Below are 22,977 nucleotides of genomic sequence, written 5' to 3'. Positions count from 1 at the left end.
AGAGAAAATACCAAATGTCTGTTAGAGCTGACCCGCCGGTATACACCGTTAATACTACAAATCCCAGAATGCTCTGCTGGTGCATTGTTGTGTCATTCAGGACCAACAAGTGCCCCCTCCTCTGTTGACATTCATTAGCCACCTCATGCTACCAGTCACATTGGGCCACCCCTCTCAAAAATGACCAAACGAAAGGTTGAAAACAGAAGCTTTCTAGAAATGTGAGAAGCAGAATATCTGTTCACAAATGTAAAGGACAGACCTGTTTGTCTTGTGCGCGGAGCCAAAGTAGCTGTAACCAAAGAGTATAACATAAGAAGACACTATGAAACAAAACACCACGACAAGTACAAGGACCTAGACATAGCACAAAAGTGCCAGAAAGCAGAGGAGATGAAAAGAAGTTTACTTTGTCGACAGACTATGTTCACAAAAGCCATATCACAAAGTGAAGCTGCTGTAAAGGCTAGTTTTATTGTGGCAGCAGAGATTGCAAAATCAGCTCAGCCCTTTAATGAGGGAGAGTTTGTCAAAAAGTGCACGATCAAAGTTTGCGATGTCGTGTGCCCAGATAAAAGGCAAGCATTTTTAAATGTGAGTCTTAGCAGAAACACAGTAGCTGATCATGCATGTGATCGTGCCACAAATCTACATGAACAGCTGATGGCAAAGGGAAAAGATTTCACTGCATTCTCCCTTGCTGTGGATGAGTGCAGCGACACATCTGATACTGCCCAGCTGTCAGTCTTCATCCATGGAGTGGACTCAAATCTGTGCGTTACGGAGGAGCTTTTGGGTTTAAAATCAATGCATGGCACAACCACAGCAAAATAAATCTTTGAAGAGGTTTCCAAATGTGTAGCTCAAATGAGGCTACCTTGGGATAAACTTGTTGGACTAACGACAGACCGCAATGTGCGGTCAAAAGAGTGGATTGGTGGCCAGGATTCAGGAGAAGATGTGGAAGAGAACTGTGCAGGTGAGCTAACTGTTTATCACTGCATCATACACCAGGAGTCGTTGTGTGGCAAAGCCTTGAAGATGGAACATGTTATGAGCACCATAACAGAAGTAGTTAACTATATAAGAGCTTAAGGTTTGAATCACCGTCAGTTCAAGTCTTTTCTGGAGGAGTGTTGTTCAGAATACGCAGACGTGCCGTATCACACAGAGGAGAGATGGCTAAGCAGAGGAAAAATAGTGAACAGATGTTTCAAGCTGCGTGAGGAAATTTGTCAGTTTCTAGAAAGCAAAGGGAAAGACACAGCAAAGCTCCGGGATAAAGAGTTTCTGTCTGAGCTGGCATTTCTCTGTGACATCACAAGCCATCTCAATGTGCTGAATCTGCAGCTTCAGGGGCGGGGCCATGTCATCACAGACATGTACTCTGCAGTGAGGGCTTTTAAAACAAAATTGTGCCTGTGGGAGACTCAGATGCTGCAAGGAAACCTGGGCCATTTTCCTTGCTGCCAAACCATAAAAACACAGATCTCTACCATTGTGTTCCCAAGTGCACAATTTGCTGAAAAACTCGGCATACTCAGTGCCGAGTTTACCCAGCAATTTGCTGACTTTGATGCCCAGAAATGTAGGTTTGAACTGCTTAGTAATCTGTTTGCAGCTGATGTGGAAAGCGCACCAACTAACCTCCAAATGGAGCTGATTGAACTCCAGTGTAATGACATGCTGAAGTCAAAGTATAATGCTGTGGGTGCTGCACAGTTTCCATGTTACATCCCTGACACAATGCCCCATCTCCATACCCAAGCTGCTCAAATGCTGTCTATGTCCGGCAGCACATATCTGTGTGAGCAACTATTCTCCTTGATGAAGATGAACAAAACATCACACAGGAGTTGTCTCACTGATGAACACCTTCACTCAATCCTGAGGATTTCCTCAGCTCAGAGCCTGACCCCAAACATTGATGAACTAGCATCCAAGAAGAGATGCCAGGTATCTGGCTTGGACCAGTGTGTATCAGAGTAGATCAGAGTGTAGCAAACTGAGATTGAATGAATGTTATCTTTATGCACTTTTCCTTGCTATTCCAAGGCATGGACTTGAATAATTGGATTTTCATTGAAGGAAATTATTATTGTTAGCCTGTGAAAAAAAGTTTACCATTAAATTTAACTCAGAAGGCTACAAAGAGAGAAAGAGGCGTAATATTTTTTGTTAAATTTTATTTAAGAAATGAATACCACAGATGTGTCTTGTATTTGACATTTGATTTCACATGTGTTTATACTACTATACTATAGTATTAAGCTTTGCTTGTTCCAGATTCAATATTTAAGCAAAAGTTTGTTTCTGTATGAAAAGGTTAATCGTTATATCTGATGAGAAGGAAAAAACGTCCTCAATTGTAAACATTTTTTTCAATAAATATCAAGGTTGGCCCGCGACTTTGTTCAAGTTTTTAATTTTGGCCCATTGTTTATTTGAGTTTGACACCCCTGGTTTAACCAATCTGGAGGTGTATTTATCTTTAATGAATATTGACACTACTACCTTTAGTTTTCACACCTTCCATTTATGGTTTGAATGTGTGGTAGGAGGTGTAACCCAATATGCCTGGGGTACTCTCTACTGCCTTGAACTAGGTGTCCATGACTGCACAGATGTCAACATCTTCCAAGGTAAGGACTGTTTCAATATCTCTAGAACCTTCTTCAACTTAAAGTCATCTGGATAGATGGTGACTAAATCTCCTCATCCCCATCTATCTCTAGTGTGGGAAACCCATAAGGAGAATTCATTTTGTCCTCTTTAATTTGTACTGCCCAGTGGATCTCAGAGAAAGATGGTCCGAGGATGATGAAAACGAGTGTAATTGGATCTGAGAGAAAGACGGTCTAAAGATGATGAAAACAAGTGTACTACAACACATCAGACCTACAAAGGTTATCCTGCCAGGGCCTAACAACCATTCTACCTAGATACAAGACATGGTAGGAGGTCAATGTGCCTGATAAAGATATGAAAGGTATGTCATGAGTGGAGGGCAAAGCCTGTGTAGGTGTCAAGAGTGAAAAAGCAGCCCAAATGGAAGTGTCCTGTACTAGTAATATCTTGCCCCAGTCTAGAAGTGTAGCAACCTCCTCAGCTTAAGACCAATAATTAACATCCTTTTTGTTGATAGCATCACTCTTGGGTGGCTGAGGTTAAAACCTATCAGGACTGATGTATTTTGATGTCTCCATTATCAAATGTTGCAAGCATGGGACTGGGACTGCAGACAGTCACAAAGCTCCTACTGATATTAAAAAAGCTCTTATAAAGTAGTGTTCAGCCTCACTGAAACCAGAGTCTGAATGAGGAACAGTGAGAACTGAGACACTGTTGCTGTAAACTTGGAAATGAGGAAGGACATTTGCACTCCCAGCAGCTGGAGTGAGGGGAATGCAGAGTTGGTCTTGAAATATCATTTGCTTTATCTTTATGAACCCCTCCACAGTCTTCTGATAGTCGGTACTGATAGAGACAGAAAGGCTTTGATGAGATTGCACAATCTAGCAAAGAAAGTCCTAGATGGAATCAAAATTCTTCTTACTTTGGCATCAGACAAGGAAGGAACATTATCTGTGATAAACATTCTATAAAAATGCTGCAACACAACTCTAACTGGTAGGTTGGAAACTCCAAAGAGAGAGTAAAATATGGAGTCTGTACTATCCTCAACATTTTTAGAACTAGGATCTGGAGATGAATCTCTTAGTTTTTCCTGCTCTCTCCTCATTTCACTCATGCTCATTTATCTTGTGCTTTCTGTTATGGTCCTTCTCCTTATCTATCTTTCTAGAAGCCTCTAGGTTTCTCAACAATGGATTTGAGCCTTTAGCCTGAAAGGTATGACCATATGGTGGGAAAGCTTGAGGTCAAAGACTGACTAGGAAGGGTGCAGATATTTTCTTACAGTTGAATTAAAAATATATATTCTTCCTTTCCCCTTAAAATAACAGGTGTAAAAGTCTTACATAGTTGATTCCCCTGATCTAAATGTTCTTCTTCCAAACAGAAACTTAAACAGTGCCTGGCTTGGGGTGAGATCATATGGTAACATTTAAATTTTAAAGGGTTTACTGTCCATGACAGCTAATAGGTAATAACTCTGAAACAGTGTGAAAACTACACACACACACACACACACACACACACACACACACACACACACACACACACACACACACACACACACACCATCAGAAGGCACAAGCCAATTTGCTATAACAAAAGAAGGCAGCACAAAGAACTAGCAACTTCTTTTGCTCTAAATAGTTGTTGAAGATGTTTAAACATTTGCTAGCACAAGAAAAAAACAAACTGTTTGCAAGGCAAAACTACCAAGCATGAGGAAAGGAAAGAAAAATGTGCCAAAAGAACAGACAAAAAAATCAAACTGGGTAGACATGAAGAAAACTCAATAAATAGCTAGCTATACAAAGAACAAATTTTAAATCAAGATTTTTTACTAACACTTATATGGGGCAAAACAGATCTGGAGAGGAAACTTAGTGGCAGAGCATTATTGTTCGAAATGAGGAAAGACCAGTAGTCAGGGATGTTTTCAGATGTTAAGCAGGTAAGAGACTAATACAGGTAATTCTGATTGTTGATATGGATCAGGTAATGAACTTTCTCGTCCCATCCACACCTTCACTACACTTCAGTTACAAGTCATAACATTGCTTTTTATTGATTAATTCTCCTTCACAAGTGTTTCTAAAAAGCACATCTTGTGATTTAAAGGTGCTAAATATTAGAAAGTTGTTACAACATTTTTATCGGAAGTGCCACTGCATCTGTATACAAACATCTAAGTCAGTGGGCCATTACCTCATTCTTATGTGCAGTGCCTCTGCATCTGTCTCCAAATGTCTAGGTCAGTGGGATGTTATTTCAATCTTATCTGCAGTGCCTCTGCATCTGTCTGCAAATCTTTACACTAGTGGGCAGTAACCTCATTCTTATCTGCAGTGCCTCTGCATCTGTCTCCAAATGTCTACATCAGTGGGCTGTTACCTCATTCTTATCTGCAGTGCCTCTGCATCTGTCTCCAAATGTCTATGTCAGTGGGCCATTACCTCATTCTTATCTGCAGTGCCTCTGCATCTGTCTCCAAATGTCTACATCAGTGGGCCATTACCTCATTCTTATCTGCAGTGACTCTGCATCTGTCTCCAACTGTCTACATCAGTAGGCCATTAACTCATTCTTATCTGCAGTGCCTCTGCATCTGTCTCATTCTTATCTGCAGTATGTCTGCATCTGTCTACTAATGTCTATGTCAAAGGGTTGTTGCCTCATTCTTATCTGCAGTGCATCTGCATCTTTCGCCAAATGTCTACATCAATGGTCCATTACCTCATTCTCATCTGCAGTGATACTGCATCTTTTTCCAAATGTCTACATCAGTGGGACATTACCTCATTCTTATCTTCAGCGCCTTTGTATCTGTCACCAAATGTCTATGTCAGTGAGAAAATACCTCAGTCTTATCTGCAGTGCCTCTTCATCTGTCTACAAATGTCATCAGTGGGCTGTTACCTCATTCTTATATGCAGTGCCTCTGCATTTGTCTCCAAATGTCTACAACAGTAGGCCATTACTTCATTCTTATCTGCAGTGCCTATGCATCTGTTTCCAAATGTCTATGTCAGTGGGCTGATACCTCATTCTAATCTGCAGTGCCTCTGCATTTGTCTCCGAATGTCTACATCAGTGGTCCAATACCTCATTCTTATATGCAGTGCCTCTGCATCTGTCTCCAAATGTCTACATCAGTTGGCTATTACCTCATTCTTATCTGCAGTGCCTTTGCATCTGTCTCCAAATGTCTATGTCAGAGAGCCGATACCACATTCTTATCTGCAGTGCCTCTGCATCTGTCTCCAAATATCATCAGTGGGCTGTTACCTCATTTTTATGTGCAGTGCCTCTGTATTTGTCTCCAAATGTCTATGACAGTAGGTCATTACTTCATTCTTATCTGCAGTGCCTCTGCATCTGTCCCTGAATGTCTTTGTCAGTGGCCGTTACCTCATTCTTATTTGCAGTGCCTCAGAGTCTGTCACCAAATAGCCACATCAGTGGGCCATTACCTCATTCTTATCTGCAGTGACTCTGAGTATATCTCCAGCTGTCTACCTCAGTGGGACATTACATCATTCTTATCTGTAGTGCCTCTGCATGTGTCTCCAAATGTTTATGTCAGTGTGCTGATACCTCATTCTTATCTGCAGTGCTACTGCATCTGTCTCCAAATGTCTACATCAGTGGACCATTACCTCATTCTTATCTGCAGCACCTCTCCATCTGTCTCTAAATGTCTATGTCTGTGGGCTGTTACTTCATTCTTATCTGCAGCAGCTCTGCATCTGTCTCTATATGTCATCAGCGCGCTGTTACCTCATTCTTATGTGCAGTGCCTCTGCATCTGTCTGCAAATGTCTATGACAGCAGGCCATTACTTCATTCTTATCTGCTGTGCCTCTACCTTTGCATGTGTCTCCAAATGTCAATGTCAGTGGGCAGTTCCCTCATTCTTATCTGCAGTGCATCTGCATCTGCCTCCAGATGTCTATGTCCATGGGCCATTACCTCATTCTTATCTGCAGTGCCTCTACAACTATCTGCAACTGTCTACATCAGTAGGCCGTTACCTCATTCTTATCTGCAGTGCCTCTGCATCTGTCTCCAAATGTCTATGTCAGTGGGCTGTTACCTCATTCTTATCTGCATTGCCTCTGTGTCTGTCTCCAAATATCTACATCAGTGTGTCATAACCTTATTCTTATCTGCAGTGTCTCTTCATCTGTGCCCAAATGTCTACGTCAGTGGGCTGTTACCTCATTCTTATCTGCAGTGCCTCTGCATCTGTCTCAAAATTTCTACGTCAGCGGGTTGTTACCTCAGTCCTATCTGCATTGCACCTGTATCTGTCTCCAGATATCTACATCAGTGGGTCATAACCTTATTTGTATCTGCAGTGCCTCTGCATCTGTCTCCAAATGTCTACGTCAGTCGGCCATTAACTCATTCTTATCTACAGTGCCTATGCATCTGTCTCCAAATATCTACATCAGAGGGTCATAACCTTATTTGTATCTGCAGTGTCCCTTCATCTGTCTCTAAATGTCTACATTAGTGGTCTGTTACCTTATTCTTACCTGCAGTGTTTCTACATCTGTCTCCAAATGTTTATGTCAGTGGGCCTATCTCATTTGTTATCTGAATTGCTTTCACTTATGTTTCCAAATGTCTGTGTCAGTGGCCGTTACCTCATTCTTATCTGCAGTGACTCTGAGTCTATCTCCAGCTGTCTACATCACTGGGATGTTACCTCATTCTTATCTGTAGTGCCTCTGCATCTGTCTCCAAATGTCTATGTCAGTGGGCTGTTACCTCATTCTTTTCTGCAGTGCCTCTGCATCTGTCTCCAAATGTCTATGTCAGTGGGCTGCTACCTCATTCTTTTCTGCAGTGCCTCTGCATCTGTCTCTGAATGCCTACCTCAGTGGGATGACACCTCATTCTTATCTGCAGTGCCCCTGCATCTGTCTCCAAATCTCTATGTCAGTGGGCTGTTACCTCATTCTTATCTGCATTGCATCTGCATCTGTCTCCAAGTGTCTATGTCAATTGTCCATTACCTCATTTTTATGTGCAATACTACTGCATCTGTCTCCAAATGTCTATGTCAATGGGTGATACCTCATTTTTATCTGCAGTAGCTCTGCATCAGTCTCTTATGTCATCAGTGGGCTGTTGCCTCATTCTTATGTGCAGTGCTTCTGCATCTGTCTCCAAATGTCTACGACAGTAGGCCATTACTTCATTCTTATCTGCAGTGCCTTTGCCTCTGGATGTGTCTCCAAATGTCTACGTCAGTGGGGCGCTACCTCATTCTTATCTGCAGTGCATCTGCATCTGTCTCCAAATGTCTACATCAATGGGCCATTACCTCATTCTTATTTGAAGTACCACTTCATCTCTCTCTAAATGTCTATGTCAGTGGGCCATTGCCTCATTCTTATCTGCAGTGCCTCTGTATCTGTCTCCAAATGTCTATGTCAGTGGGCACTTACCTCTTTCTTATCTGCAGTGACTCTGCCTCTGCATCTGTCTCCAAACATCTATGTTAGTGGGCTGTTACCTCTTTCTTATCAGAAGTGCCTCTGCATCTGTCTCCAAATGTCTGCATCAGTGGGCATGACCTCATTCTTATCTGCAGTGCCTCTGCATCTGTCTCTAAATGTCTACATCAGTGGGCTGTTACTTCATTCTTATCTGCAGTGCCTCGGCATCTGTCTCCAAATGTCCATGTCAGTGAGCCTTTACCTCATTCTTATCTGCAGTGACTCTGCATCTGTCTCCATCTGTGTACATCAGTAGGCTGTTACCCCATTCTTATCTGCAGTGCTATGCGTCTGTCTCCAAATGTTTACATGAGTGGGCCGTTACCTCATTCTTATCTGCAGTGAGTCTGCATCTGTCTCCAAATGTCTACATCAATGGGCCATTACCTCATTCTTATCTGAAGTGTCACTGCATCTCTCTCCAAATGTCTATGTCAGTGGGCCATTTCTTCATTCTTATCTGTAGTGCCTCAGCATCTGTCTCCAAATGTCTACATCAGTGGGCCATTACCTCATTCTTATCTGTAGTGCATCTGCATCTGTCTCAAAATATCTACATCAATGGGCCATTACCTCATTCTTATCTGCAGTGCCTCTGCATCTGTCTCTGAATGCCTACCTCAGTGGGATGACACCTCATTCTTATCTGCAGTGCCCCTGCATCTGTCTCCAAATCTCTATGTCAGTGGGCTGTTACTTCATTCTTATCTGTATTGCATCTGTCTCCAAGTGTCTATGTCAATTGTCCATTACCTCATTTTTATGTGCAATACTACTGCATCTGTCTCCAAATGTCTACGTCAGTGGGTGATACCTCATTCTTATCTGCAGTAGCTCTGCATCTGTCTCCATATGTCATCAGTGGGCTGTTGCCTCATTCTTATGTGCAGTGCTTCTACATCTGTCTCCAAATGTCTACAACAGTAGGCCATTACTTCATTCTTATCTGCAGTGCCTTTGCCTCCGGATGTGTCTCCAAATGTCTACGTCAGTGGGGCGCTACCTCATTCTTATCTGCAGTGCATCTGAATCTGTCTCCAAATCAATGGGCCATTACCTCATTCTTATCTGCAGTACCTCTACATCTGTCTCCAACTGTCTACGTCAGTGGGCTGTTGCCTCATTCTTACCTGCAGTGCCTCTGCATTTGTCTCAAAATCTCTACGTCAGTGGGTTGTTACCTCATTCTTATCTGCATTGCCTCTGTGTCTGTCTCCAAATATCTATATCAGTGTGTCATAACCTTATTGTTATCTGCAGTGTCTCTTCATCTGTGCGCAAATGTCTACGTTAGTGGGCTGTTACCTCATTCTTATCTGCAGTGCTTCTGCATCTGTCTCAAAATCTCTATGTCAGCGGGTTGTTACCTCATTCTTATCTGCATTGCACCTGTATCTGTCTCCAGATATCTACATCAGTCGGTCATAACCTTATTTGTATCTGCAGTGTCTCTTCATCTGTCTCTAAATGTCTACATTAGTGGGCTGTTACCTCATTCTTTTCTGCAGTGCCTCTGCATCTGTCTCCAAATGTCTACGTCAGTGGGCCGTTAACTCATTCTTATCTACAGTGCCTATGCATCTGTCTCCAAATATCTACATCAGTGGGTCATAACCTTATTTGTATCTGCAGTGTCCCTTCATCTGTCTCTAAATGTCTACATTAGTGGTCCATTACCTTATTCTTATCTGCAGTGTTTCTGCATCTGTCTCCAATTGCTTACGTCAGTGGGCCTATCTCATTTGTTATCTGCATTGCTTTCACTTATGTTTCCAAATGTCTGTGTCAGTGGCCGTTACCTCATTCTTATCTGCAGTGCCGCAGCGTCTGTCACCAAATATCCACACCAGTGGGCCATTACCTCATTCTTATCTGCAGTGACTCTGAGTCTATCTCCAGCTGTCTACATCACTGGGACATTACCTCATTCTTATCTGTAATGCCTCTGCATCTGTCTCCAAGTGTTTATGTAAATTGTCCATTACCTCATTTTTATGTGCAGTACTACTGCAACTGTCTCCAAATCTCTATGTCAATGGGCGGTACCTCATTTTTATCGGCAGTAGCTTTGCATCTGTCTCCATATGTCATCAGTGGGCTGTTGCCTCATTCATATGTGCAGTGCCTCTGCATCTGTCTCCAAATGTCTACGACATTAGGCCACTACTTCATTCTTATTTGCAGTGCCTTTGGCTCTGGATGTGTCTCCAAATGTATACATCAGTTGGGTGCTACCTCATTCTTATCTGCAGTGCATCTGCATCTGTCTCCAAATATCTACATCAATGGGCCATTACCTCATTCTTATTTGGAGTACCACTTCATCTCTCTCTAAATGTCTATGTCAGTGGGCCATTGCCTCATTCTTATCTGCAGTGCCTCTGTATCTGTCTCCAAATGTCTATGACAGTGGGAAATTCCCTCTTTCTTATCTGCAGCCACTCTGCCTCTGCATCTGTCTCCAAACATCTATGTTAGTGGGCTGATGTCCTTCATGGATGCATCTGCAGTCATAACAACTGGGTTGTCCTGTCGTCAGGCAGCCCTTCAGTCGGCCGGATTCCAAAGTCCGGGTCCGGCTTCGGCTGATGTCACACTTCACCCGACGTCATCTCTGTTGGTCTTCGGGTATAAAGGCATCAGCCGACGCCATTTTCCTCAGTCTTTCTTGCGCGTGGCTCAAGCAGAAGCTGTTCGCAAGTGCCGGTCGGTCGGATCCAGAGATTACTTCTACCGAATACTACCAAGACTTCTAAAGCTAAGTACCCGTTGGGGACTCTTTCTTGCCTCAGCCGATGTCAGAAAAAGTTAATAATTGTTTAACCTGTGGGAAACAAATACCTCATAAGGATTTCCACTCTTACTGTCTGCCTTGTTTAGGCCCAGCCCACGGTGTAGCAGCCTGTTCGGCCTGCGCTTCCTTCAACCGACGAACGCTTAGGCGTCGGTCGGAGTTTGCTGAACAGTTTTTCGGTTCTGATTTTGCGTATATTATGCCGTCGGATCCTCCGACTACCCAAACTGCTAAAAGCGCAAAGATAAAGACCGACACTGCGGTCCGCGGTTTCGCCGAAACCATGGTTAAGCAACCATGAGTGTCTCGGTTTCGCCAAACCGAGAAAACTGATCAAAATACAGCAGAATCTATCACTACCACTGAGGCCCCTGCTACTTCTCTTGAATCGGCCTCAGAAATTTTATCCACTACGGTGGTTGCCACTGACTTATCAAACACCATTCCCTTGGATGTGTCTACCCCAGCACGTGGTGCTGCTAGGCCTCCAGCAGCCATGTCCATTAAGGCCTTTGCCAGGGCCAAAGCAGCCAAAACTACTAGAACAGTGCCTGCTAAACCACTTTCAACCCGGCCCTCTTCTAGCGCACAAATGCTTACTCTGGCAGAAGACTTAATTTCATTAATTAGGGGATCTCAATCTCACCCAGACAGGGCCTCTCAGCCCCCAGAAAAGAGACCTAGGGCAGAGCCCCCTGAGCCTGTGTCCTCTGATGATTCTGCTGATGAATCAGACATAACAGACCAGCCAGAGGCTCCTTTCTCCAATTTTGAAGACTCAGATGCTGAAGAATCCATTCCAGCGGCCTCCCCACCAGAAGAATTTTCCTTTGGGGAAACCTTACATGCCATGCAAGAGCAGTTCCAATGGCAGCAGCAGGATTTCTCAGACTCCAGAAAAAGACTGAGAACCTTTCTGCACCTTCCACAACACAGGCCCTTAGCTATACCTCCTGTGCTTTCTGTAGTGGATGATGCCTTCAATGATGCCTGCTCTGCACCAGATTCTTTACCTCCAGCCCCTGCCAAACCAGACAGATTTTACAGGGTACCAGACACTCATCACCACCTTTACAAGGCCCCTCTTGCAGACCCCGAAACTATATCCCAGGGTCCCAAGGCAGTAGCCGCGACCACAGCTAAAAACCCTATTCCTTCTGAAAGGGAAGCCAGGTCTCTAGACAGATGGGGCAAAAAGGTTTACACTTCTGCTACTCTTTCAGCTAGAGCTTTAAACTGTCAGTTTCACATGATACAATACCAAGAGTTTATGCTTGACCAGTTAACAAAAAAGCTATCCTCTGATGAATCAATTGATAAGAAATATGTATTAGAAATGGTAAATAACATACAACAGGTTAGTAACCATTCCTTAAAATGTGGCTATGATGCACTGGAGGCTTCATTTAGATCAGCCATGACTGGCACAGTGATAAGAAGGCATGCATGGCTAAAGGAACAAGCTTTACCGGATCATGTTAAAGCTAAGTTATTAGATGCACCTACGGATAAGACCAGTTTGTTTGGTACACCTGCCCAGCAGGTAATGAAGAAAATGGAAGAAAAGGCAAAATCTGTTCAAACGGTTAAAGATTTCTTGCAGGTCCAACCCCCAAGGTTCAGCAGGAACTGGCCTGCCAAAAATTGGTCCTTTCCTGACTCCACAAGATCCCAAAGGGGCAGGAATAGACGTTCCAGAGGCAGAAACCAATCCAGAGGAGGTGCCTACAGAGGACGACAGTGGCAAGGTAACAACAGAGGCACAGACACAACCACTGCCACTACAACAACACAGCCACAGTGACTTAACTCTATATCCGCCTACCAGGGAACAAATAGCAGCTCCATTAGGCGACAAATTAACCTTATTTACAAAGAACTGGCACTATATCACAAAAGACAAGTGGATTTTACAAACCATAGATCAAGGTTACCGGTTCCACTTCCACACCTTACCAGTCAAAAGAGGAATGCCAAATCTACCTCCAAACCAAAAAACAGAGGCTCTACAACAGATAATGCAGTTAGCAAACATGAGAGCTGTGGAAAGAGTGCCAACAACAGAACAAGGAAAGGGATTCTATTCAAGACTATTCCTAGTTCCAAGAAAGGAAAAAAGTTGGAGACCTATTCTCGACCTGTCCACCTTAAATACATACATCATTGTCCCAAAATTCAAAATGCTGACCCTACAGCAACTTCTTCCCATGCTGGGCAAGGAGTGTTGGCTGGTAACTCTAGATCTCAAGGAGGCATACCTGCACGTCCCCATTCGACCAATCTGCAGAAGATACCTCAGATTTCCTGCAGGATCAGAGCATTATCAATTCTCAGCATTGCCCTTTGGCTTATCTACTGCACCCAGAGTATTCACAAAATGCCTGGCATCAGTAATCGCCCACTGCAGACTACAGGGAATTCAAATTTACCCATACCTGGACAACTGCCTGCTACAAGGGGACAACAAAAGCAAGCTGACAACAGATTTACAAAGGGTCATTTACTTGCTACAAGCACTGGGATACACAGTCAATTTACAAAAATCAAGGCTGATCCCATCCCAGACAAGGACATTCTTGGGGAATTGGACACAGTAAAACAAATGGCTTTCCTAACTGCAGAAAAACAAAGAGAACTCCTCTTTACTTCTTGGCACTAACAAAACAGAACAAGTTAACAGCAAGAAAAGTACTGCAGGCCTTGGGCTTCATGGCATCATGCATAATCTTGGTTCCACTTGCCAGACTACATATGAGAAAACTACAGTGGTACCTAAAGAATTTATGGTCCCAACACAGGCACAGCCTAGAAACAGAAATTCCACTAATTCCATGCTTAAAACAGGAGTTCCTATGGTGGGCTCAAGCATGCCAGTCAAACCCAGGGCTACCCTTTCACAGATGTCAAGCAAGCCAGACCATCACAACAGACGCTTCAGACCTAGGATGGGGGGCCCACATGCTGGACAAATGCGTGCAAGGATTGTGGACACAGGATCAACTTCACCTGCGCATCAACCTAAAAGAAATGCTGGCAGTAAAACTGGCAATCCAAAACTTCAGACCATTTCTCAAAGAGGGCCAGTTGATGATAAGGACAGACAACACCACAGTCATGTGGTACATCAACAAACAGGGAGGCACTCATTCATACCCCTATGCAGAATGACTTTGGAGCTGTGGAACCTGGCACTCAGCTACAACATCCAGTTACAGGCAATATTTGTACCGGAAAAGAAAATACTCTAGCAGACATATTAAGCAGAACCACATCGGATGCCCACGAATGGATGCTACACCGGACATCTTCAAGACCATCTCAAAGAAATGGGAATGCCTCAGATAGACTTATTTGCTTCCCCTCTCAATCACCAGCTCAAAAAGTTCTGCACAAGGACATTCCACCCACTAGCATGGAAAGTGGATTCGCTCTCCTTCAGCTGGAAAGGCCTAGCAGCATATGCATTCCCACCTCTTCCCTTGATACACAAGGTATTACTAAAAATCAAGGAAGAACGTCAAGGATAATCCTAATAGCTCCAAACTGGCCAAGACAACACTGGTACCCACTGCTGAGGAGCATGTCTCAGAACAATATGTGGCCAATACCCCTGATGCCTTTGATGTTAACTCAGAACAACTACAGCATCATGCATCCAAACCTAAAAACGTTGCAACTGACTGCATGGAACATCACATAGCAGCAGCTAATCCAGAACTTTCCCAAAGAGTTAAAGACATTATTCTTGAAGCCCGCAGACCTTCAACAAGAAGGAACTATGCAGGAAAATGGAAAAGGTTTGTCATTTGGAGTACTGAAAGAGGAAAAGATGTGTCAAACATAGATATGCCCAACATCCTGGAGTATCTGGCAGAACTTCTACATTCAGGCCTGTCCTACTCCTCCATCAAGATACATGCATCAGCTATATCAGCAGAATACAGCTTTGATCCACCTGTTTTTTCACACCCATTACACAGACAGTTCCTCAGAGGAATCAAAAATGTAAAACCTCCAAGGAAACCACCATTACCAGCTTGGGACTTGAACTTTGTGCTAGAAAAGTTGACACTTTCACCCTTTGAGCCAGCAGCAACAGCAGACCTACAGCATCTATCGTGGAAAACCGCCTTCCTACTGGCAATAACCTCAGCCAGGAGGGTTTCTGAACTCCAGGCCCTAATGGCAGTACAACCCTTCCTAATCTTCCATCCAGATAGAGTGTCCATGAGGACTAATCCTACATTTATGCCTAAGGTGGTATCCAGAGTGTCTTTAAACCAGGCAATCCACCTACCTACCTTCTTTCCCAACCCACAAAACAGAGGGGAAAGAATACTGCATACCTTGGATGTACATAGACAGCTACGCTACTACCTGGACAGAACAAAAAGTAGCAGAAAAACTGATCAGCTATTTGTAACCTATGCAACAGGAAGGGAAGGAAAAGCTATTTCCAAACAGACAATCTCCAAATGGATAGGAAATTGCATACGATTCTGTTACTCCTTCCATGGAAAACCAATTCCACAGAACATAAGACCTCATTCTACAAGGGCAACAGCCACTACCACAGCCTTTTTACGAGGAGTGGCAACCAAAGACATTATTGAGGCTACTTGGACCTCCGTGCATACATTTGCCAAGCATTATAATTTGCCTCTATATTCCAGATCCCGAGCAGGGTTTGCCACTGCTGTACTGCAAGGGATCCTAAACACACCATAATCTAGTTTCTTCCTCCTCCCCTAGTTGGCTATGGTATTCTACACAGTTGTTATGACTGCAGATGCATCCATGAAGGACATAGTACAGTTTTGTACCTACCATAAATGTAGATGTCCGAACTGGATAGCATCTGCAGTCAGGATTACCCTCCCTCCTTCCCCTCTGTGGTACTCCTAGGGTGTTTACCCTCCTAATAGCTAGCTGGTGGGAGGGAGTCTTTTATGGTGTATTTGTTGTATATATGTACATACATGCTTATTTTTTGGTGTTTACCACTATCGTTTTGGAAACATTGGCATTTATCCAAAATTTTTAGCCTACAAGAGGGCTACTGACATCTGGGGCAAGAAACACTGAGGAAAATGGCGTCGGCTGATGCCTTTATACCCGAAGACCAACAGAGATGACGTCGGGTGAAGTGCGACATCAGCCGAAGCCGGACCCGGACTTTGGAATCCGGCCGACTGAAGGGCTGCCTGACGACAGGACAACCCAGTTGTTATGACTGCAGATGCTATCCAGTTCGGACATCTACATTTATGGTAGGTACAAAACTGTACTTTACCTCTTTCTTATCAGAAGTGCCTTTGTATCTGTCTCCAAATGTCTGCATCAGTGGGCATGACCTCATTCTTATCTGCAGTGCCTCTGCATCTGTCTCTAAATGTCTACATCAGTGGGCTGTTACTTCATTCTTATCTGCAGTGCCTCGGCATCTGTCTCCAAATGTCCATGTCAGTGAGCCTTTACCTCATTCTTATCTGCAGTGACTCTGCATCTGTCTCCATCTGTGTACATCAGTGGGCTGTTACCTCATTCTTATTTGCAGTGCTATGCCTCTGTCTCCAAATGTTTACGTGAGTGGGCCGTTACCTCATTCTTATCAGCAGTGAGTCTGCATCTGTCTCCAAATGTCTACATCAATGGGCCATTACCTCATTCTTATCTGAAGTGTCACTGCATCTCTCTCCAAATGTCTATGTCAGTGGGCCATTGCCTCATTCTTATCTGTAGTGCCTCAGCATCTGTCTCCAAATGTCTACATCAGTGGGCCATTACCTCATTATTATCTGTGAAACAAGCAAAAACCAAGGATAATCCAAAAGGCACGGGAACCTTGCTCCAGTAAAAATTGCGTGAACGCAAGTACAATGTCCTGAACGCAATTTATTAGAAAGCGTTTTCGCCACTGCCTCTGCCGTGGCTTCATCAGAGAAAAAAGTTACAGGAAATGCAATATGCATACACTTTTTAAAAAGAGGAAGACAGGAAATGATGTAAAAATTACGTAAAAATTACAACAGCTTAGAACTAAGACGCGAGGTACATATCAAGTACCCCACATATGTTTCTTAGTTAAATCACTCATTCAATAAAAGTCCAAAAGGACAGTAAAATTTAATATATAGTTAAAAACATTTAACCTACTAAAATTTTGTATAGTAAGAAAGTCCATGGACGACACACAACATTGAGTATAGTGTGAAAATAGAACGGAATATGTTGCTGAAGAAAGTATATATATCCTTCAAACTAGTTGTTTGTTTGTGTGTTTATGTGCTCCTATTAAATATGCTATGAGGTCTTAAGCACAGAAGTGGTACTAGACTAATTACACCAAGATTACCAAGGTGACGGACACATGTAGTTAATATTGATAATTATATTAAAATACCAAAAAAGTACTTAGTCATACAGCTAGGGTACAATATAAAATAATTATGTCTAAAAAATACTAAAACTTCTTACCCACTAAGTATATTAAACTCAAAATGAAAGGTAAATATATACCTCATATCTTCACAAAGGGCTGAAAAAACTATCTCAAATATCTCCTTAACTTCAAAACAGCGGAAATGTTACAGTTTTCATTGAGGCCCGGTTGCCTAAAGGCATCCAACCTCAATTGCCACTCCAATTCACGATTCTCAAGAAGCAGTGAAAAGGGGCCCCCCCGGATCTTGGTTTGTACCTGGTCAATGGCCATAAAAGAAAAACTATGGCCTGGATTGAGGTCAACGTGCTTAGCTAGTGCGTTCACATCCTTCTTATTTTTAATGGCATACATGTGTTCATAAACACGATCACGGACTCTACGGTCCGTTTTGCCTATGTAGAAGGCAGTACAACAATCGCACAAAGCTACATAAATAATGGATCTACTTTCACAGTTTAGAGGGAAATGGATAAAATATTTCCTATCCCTAATGGTGAAACATTTTGATTTGTGGTCGAATAATTACAAACCAGTGGGTACATGCCACGACAGTTAAAGACCGGTTATGAGTCTTCTTTGTAAAAGTTCTTTGAGGTTGTTACTTCTTTGAAGATAAAGTTTGGGAGACCGTTTTCGTTAAAGACAAGAACTGCCGATAAATGCCAGTTTTTTTCATATTATACAATAGCCCAGACCATACCGTGGTGACAAATCCACGAAATCACGCGTCATCAGATCTGATGTGGATAGGAATGAACACATCTCCAGGGCGGAGACGTTCAGCAGTGATGGTCCAGATTGGTCTGATGAATGGCCTATAAACCATTCACATCTCTTGTTCACCTTTCAGATCAATGGTCTCAATGGTAACCTCGACTGATGAACATGTCCTTCGGGGCACCGTCCGGAATTCAACGCGTACGCACCATTCACGCCCGTTTCCAATTAACTCGGCCCTTTTTACGCCCGGATCGCTTTTGTTTAAAGTGATGGTAACTAGAATAATGGGAGGAAAGACCGGCATTGGTTTTCTACACCCTCGAATGAAGACACATTACGATTGATCCTCGGACAGCCATCGCCTGAATATCGATTAAGGGAGAAAAACTGACGTGAATTAAACTTGTTGTTGTATCGCTGGCGAGTCAACAAACAGACGGCCCGACTCTATTCCCCAATAAAAGAACATGTCACCCAGGAATTAGAGCATTTGACGTTATCATCACCATTGGGTGAAGCATACAGCGAATGCTCTCCAGTGAGCCCATAAAACCAGCACGGTTCATTGGGATGCCCATTGCACTCTGTTTTTGCAAACACTGCCTGTCAAAAAACGAAAAATTAGATGACAGAACCATATTCAATAGCTCATAACAGTACGATCCAATCCGGAGCCCTGGGGAGACTGTCACAGGCGGAAATCATCTGTTCCGCCCTGGTGGGGGAACAGAGGCACCCACACGTCAATTGCAAGTTAAAACACCACTGTCGCAGGTTATTGATACCCACGTCACAGTTCACAGACTACCCCTGAATACCACTGAGCCCAGACAAAACATAGTCAACGTTTACACAACAGATGACCTTCAGCTCAACGCGGACATCCTCAGATCTTTCAAACACAGGAATTTTGGCAAAATATGGTCAGCAGCACAATCAAACACCGTTGGAATTTTCCTCCAGTAAAACAACCGCAGCCAGTTGCTCTCAATCTCAGCTGAGTGAGCACCACCACCGATAGACTAATTCCACGTATCAGCAGAAGATCAGAACAGTTGCCATCTTCCCGCGCAGCAGTCGCCCAGCACAACCTCCTGCCTGATTGCCGACCGGCAGTTGTCCAGTGAATGCCTGGCGCATTAAACCATTTCAACTTCTTTGCATGATCCAACAGTTGCCCATGATCAATCATCAATCAAAGACGAAGACGCTGGTGAGACACCGGGCATGTTTCGAAGAATTAAGTTAAGGCAGCTCATCAGCTGAAAAGTGAAGTTTCAATTAGCCTGCGACAGCATTTTGCTCCATATTCTCCTTAGAATGCCAACATATCTACTGGGCACAAAGGCCTCCCACAGCATTCAGCTCCTCACTCACAGGGAATTCCAGAAATTCATAAATTTGAATCACCCTTTATTTGTGACACTGCACTGACCGAGTGAATGACACCTCTCATTCCCCGTCCACATTCTGACTGCCCCCGCTGGAACCAGGCCTGCCCATCTCCGGTTCCCTTCCTTCCGCCGGTGGTTATCACGATTGCCAGCAGCTGACCTAAAATTATTGCCATCGTTTTTCCGCCGTCACTTCCGGCCCATTATTTGCGTCACGCTCACCGCACACCATTGCTCACCTACCATGATCACCTTCTGCAGTACCATCTTCCATATCAATGTCGCTCCCACAGTCTTCTTTAAATGACCAGTCCCAGCAGACTGCCCATGTTGGAAGATGCACCGCCCATCTAGATAGGCATCGTTCGAAACACCCAACAGTTTTGGTTTTATTTTACTAATTTAACTGTGCAATACTAACAGACGTTCAGAATCACATTCGAGCACGCGAAAGTTTATACTGGGTTGATTCCTGTTGAAGAGTCACCTCAACCATCAATTTCACGTGATTACACACGCCACAGCCCGCGAGCGACCCCTCCTGAATCAGCCAGAAAGAGATCACTGTTAAACCCGACGGACCATCGCACCCCCTGAACCAGGCCTCGCCATCGCACTGGTGCAAATAAGTCGACCGTCAGGCCTTTAATCCTGAGAACCCACATCGTGCCTGGTGTTTATCATCACACATTACCCCAGCCACCAGTTCACATCATCTTCGTTAAAGACCCGTCAGCAACTAATCAACACTGCCGTCCATCCGCCAGTTCAGCACCACACCCCGAGCCTGGCATTGACATCTTACCGCATTGAAACAGAGCCTGAGCTGGCAGCCAGAAACACCCCACGCTCACACGCCCCTGACCAATTAGTCCGCACCGATTATCGTTGTTTGTTGGCCAGCCGGTCGAGCAGTTGCGCCAGCCCGATCATGATTGTTGAGCAGCAGGAACAGGTCCAGATTCACGTTCCATAGGCCGATAGCTGGCACAACGGAGTTGTCGATTGAACTACCGATTGTGGCGCCGTAACGCAGTATTAAGCTGGTTTGTCTTCTGACGCGCAACCAACAAAGAGAGCACCGCGGACGTGCCTGCTTTGTTGGTCGCCTTATCCCAGAGACTTGACCAGCTTAATGCACATTTTGACGCCTTACAGGAAGGTGGTTCCAGTCGAGGAACAACAGCTTTTAACTCCATTGTCGCAGCTCGGATCCGAGAGCCCCCTTCGGACAGTCTGGATGTGCCTATTCCTGCTGCTCAACCGATTATTCAACACAATCAGGCTGCAGGCAACAACCTTCGACCAGCTGATTTAGTAGCAAACAACGAGGTTTCATCTAATTACAGACTAGGTCTGATCAGGGGCGATGACCGGTCTCTTAATGACTCTGTGGCTAATGTTAATAACAACATGGGTGTTTCTAACACCGCTTCAGGAGCCCCCATTGTGGGTAACTCTATTTCCAATGCCGGTTCCGTTGTAGGCTCAAGTGTAGTGCCTAATTTAACGGAATGGATGACGAACACAGACATTTTTTCTTTTTCACAACAAGGTTCTTTTACTAGTAGGAATGATGTGAACAGTCTGAATAATGAGGTTATTGCTGATAAACTTAAACTTTTTGATAATAAGGTTCTCAAGTTAAAAAAATTACAACTTGAGTCAGCATACTTTAAACAATGTATTAACGAAAACCTGATTCCTAAGGGGTTACGGAGTAATTTTTCTCCATCAGGTTTGCTTAGTGATCCTCTTTTTTATACTGATTTAAAAGGACTTTTTCAACAACAGGGAATACAGCTCCTTGAACTTATTATTAAGCATTATACTAATCACATTGGGTTATTGGTTAGTGAAATTGACTCTTTAGATAAGGAGATCAAACTTGATTTAAACTTTTCACGGTATAGATATGATTATAACCGTATCCTAACCAGTACTGACACACTTTTAGTTAAATTGAAAGTAAATAAAAACAAAAAACTGGTTAGGGACAGGTTAGCCTATCAGAATGACAGTGCATATCCTAGACTCCAATATATTAACACTAGGCAGTCTACTACTAGGGATAACTCGGGTCATTTTGACCCCGCGGAGAATACCCTTAGGGACGACATTGATATAGAAGATGATCTACTAGAGGATGTGGAGGTGGGGCCTAGACGTAGTAATAGGATTAAGGGCCTTAAGGGTAATAATGCAGGACATAATGACACAAACCAGAAAAATGGCAATGGCAATAATTTTTTAGGTCAACGCAACAATCGCCAGTATACCAACAGGAAGAGGAACCGGAACAAATAAACCTGTGTTCCAATGAGGTAATCAATGTAGATTTTGAGAATGAAGTTGGTGTCATTCACTCTCCAGTAGATCCAGTATACCCAGTAATAATCACAAATAAAAAGGGTGATTTCAAAATTTATAATTTCTCGGAATTCCCTCTTGATGAGGAACTAGTTGAACTTTTAGCCTATGGGAACACTTTTGTACCCAGTAGATATGGTAGCATTTCTAAGGAAATTATCGACCTTAAGTGCTTTGTCCGCAAACTAAATTTAAAACTTCTTTTCAACAATGAGCTGCCTTCACTTGGGCGTTCTTTGAAACTGCCCAGTGTCTTTAACCCTCCTCTTCACGCATCTCTTCATCTTTTTGAGAGTGTGTGTGAGGTTGATCTTAGGCAACTATTTTTGGATGTACAAAAGAAAGTTGAAAATATTGGTTTTAATACCACCAAAGAGCAGCTATTCCTCTTGGACCAACTTTGCCGTTCACCGGTCAGGCTTATCAAACCTGATAAAGGTGGAGGTTTGGTAATACTAGACGACTACTCTTATAAGGAGAAGATGTTAACTGTTTTGACATCTTCTGCCTATTCTGAGTCGTCTATCAATGAGATTTATGGTGCTCATAACAGGATTAGGGGCTATTTCCGAGATTTATTTTTTGGAGGGGAAAATTGACATTGACATTTACAACTACATAGATATTACTTTGCCAAAAATTCCTGTGATGTTTGGCATACCGAAGATCCACAAGGATATTAATAATCCACCGATGAGAGCTCTCATAGATGGAAGGTCATCTATGACGTATCCTTGTGCCAAACTCATTGACAATATTTTGTCTAAATACATTACGCTTATTCCAAGTGTCTGTAAAGACTCTTGGTCATTTTTGGAGAGTATCAATAACTTACCATACAACAATGAGAGTAATTTTCTTACCATTGACGTGGTAGATTTATACACCTCTATTCCCCATCAAGAGGCCTCAGAATGGATAGGCCTTCTTCTTAATGACTTTGGTACTCCCAAGATCAAGGTGGATCTCGTTACTGAACTATTAGATATAGTTCTGTCATCTATTTTTTTTATTTTTGACAAGCAGTATTTTTTACAAAAACAGGGGGTTGCAATGGGCTCCCCTTGTGGAGCTACCGTTGCAAACTTTTTTATGGGCTATTGGGAGAAGCAT

The 22,977-nt window shown here is 43.3% G+C and overlaps 1 pseudogene; it reads left to right on the top strand.

The window, feature by feature from the left end:
• Positions 1 to 180: 180 nt before the first annotated feature.
• Positions 181 to 22,463, top strand: LOC122816245 (annotated as a pseudogene).
• Positions 22,464 to 22,977: the final 514 nt, after the last annotated feature.

This window comes from Protopterus annectens, chromosome 12.part0 (assembly GCF_019279795.1).
Source record: "Protopterus annectens isolate FY-2018-M chromosome 12.part0, PAN1.0, whole genome shotgun sequence".
Classification (NCBI taxonomy): domain Eukaryota; kingdom Metazoa; phylum Chordata; order Ceratodontiformes; family Protopteridae; genus Protopterus; species Protopterus annectens.
Note: the sequence above shows the minus strand (reverse complement) of the source record. Positions and strands in the feature narration are given on the sequence as shown.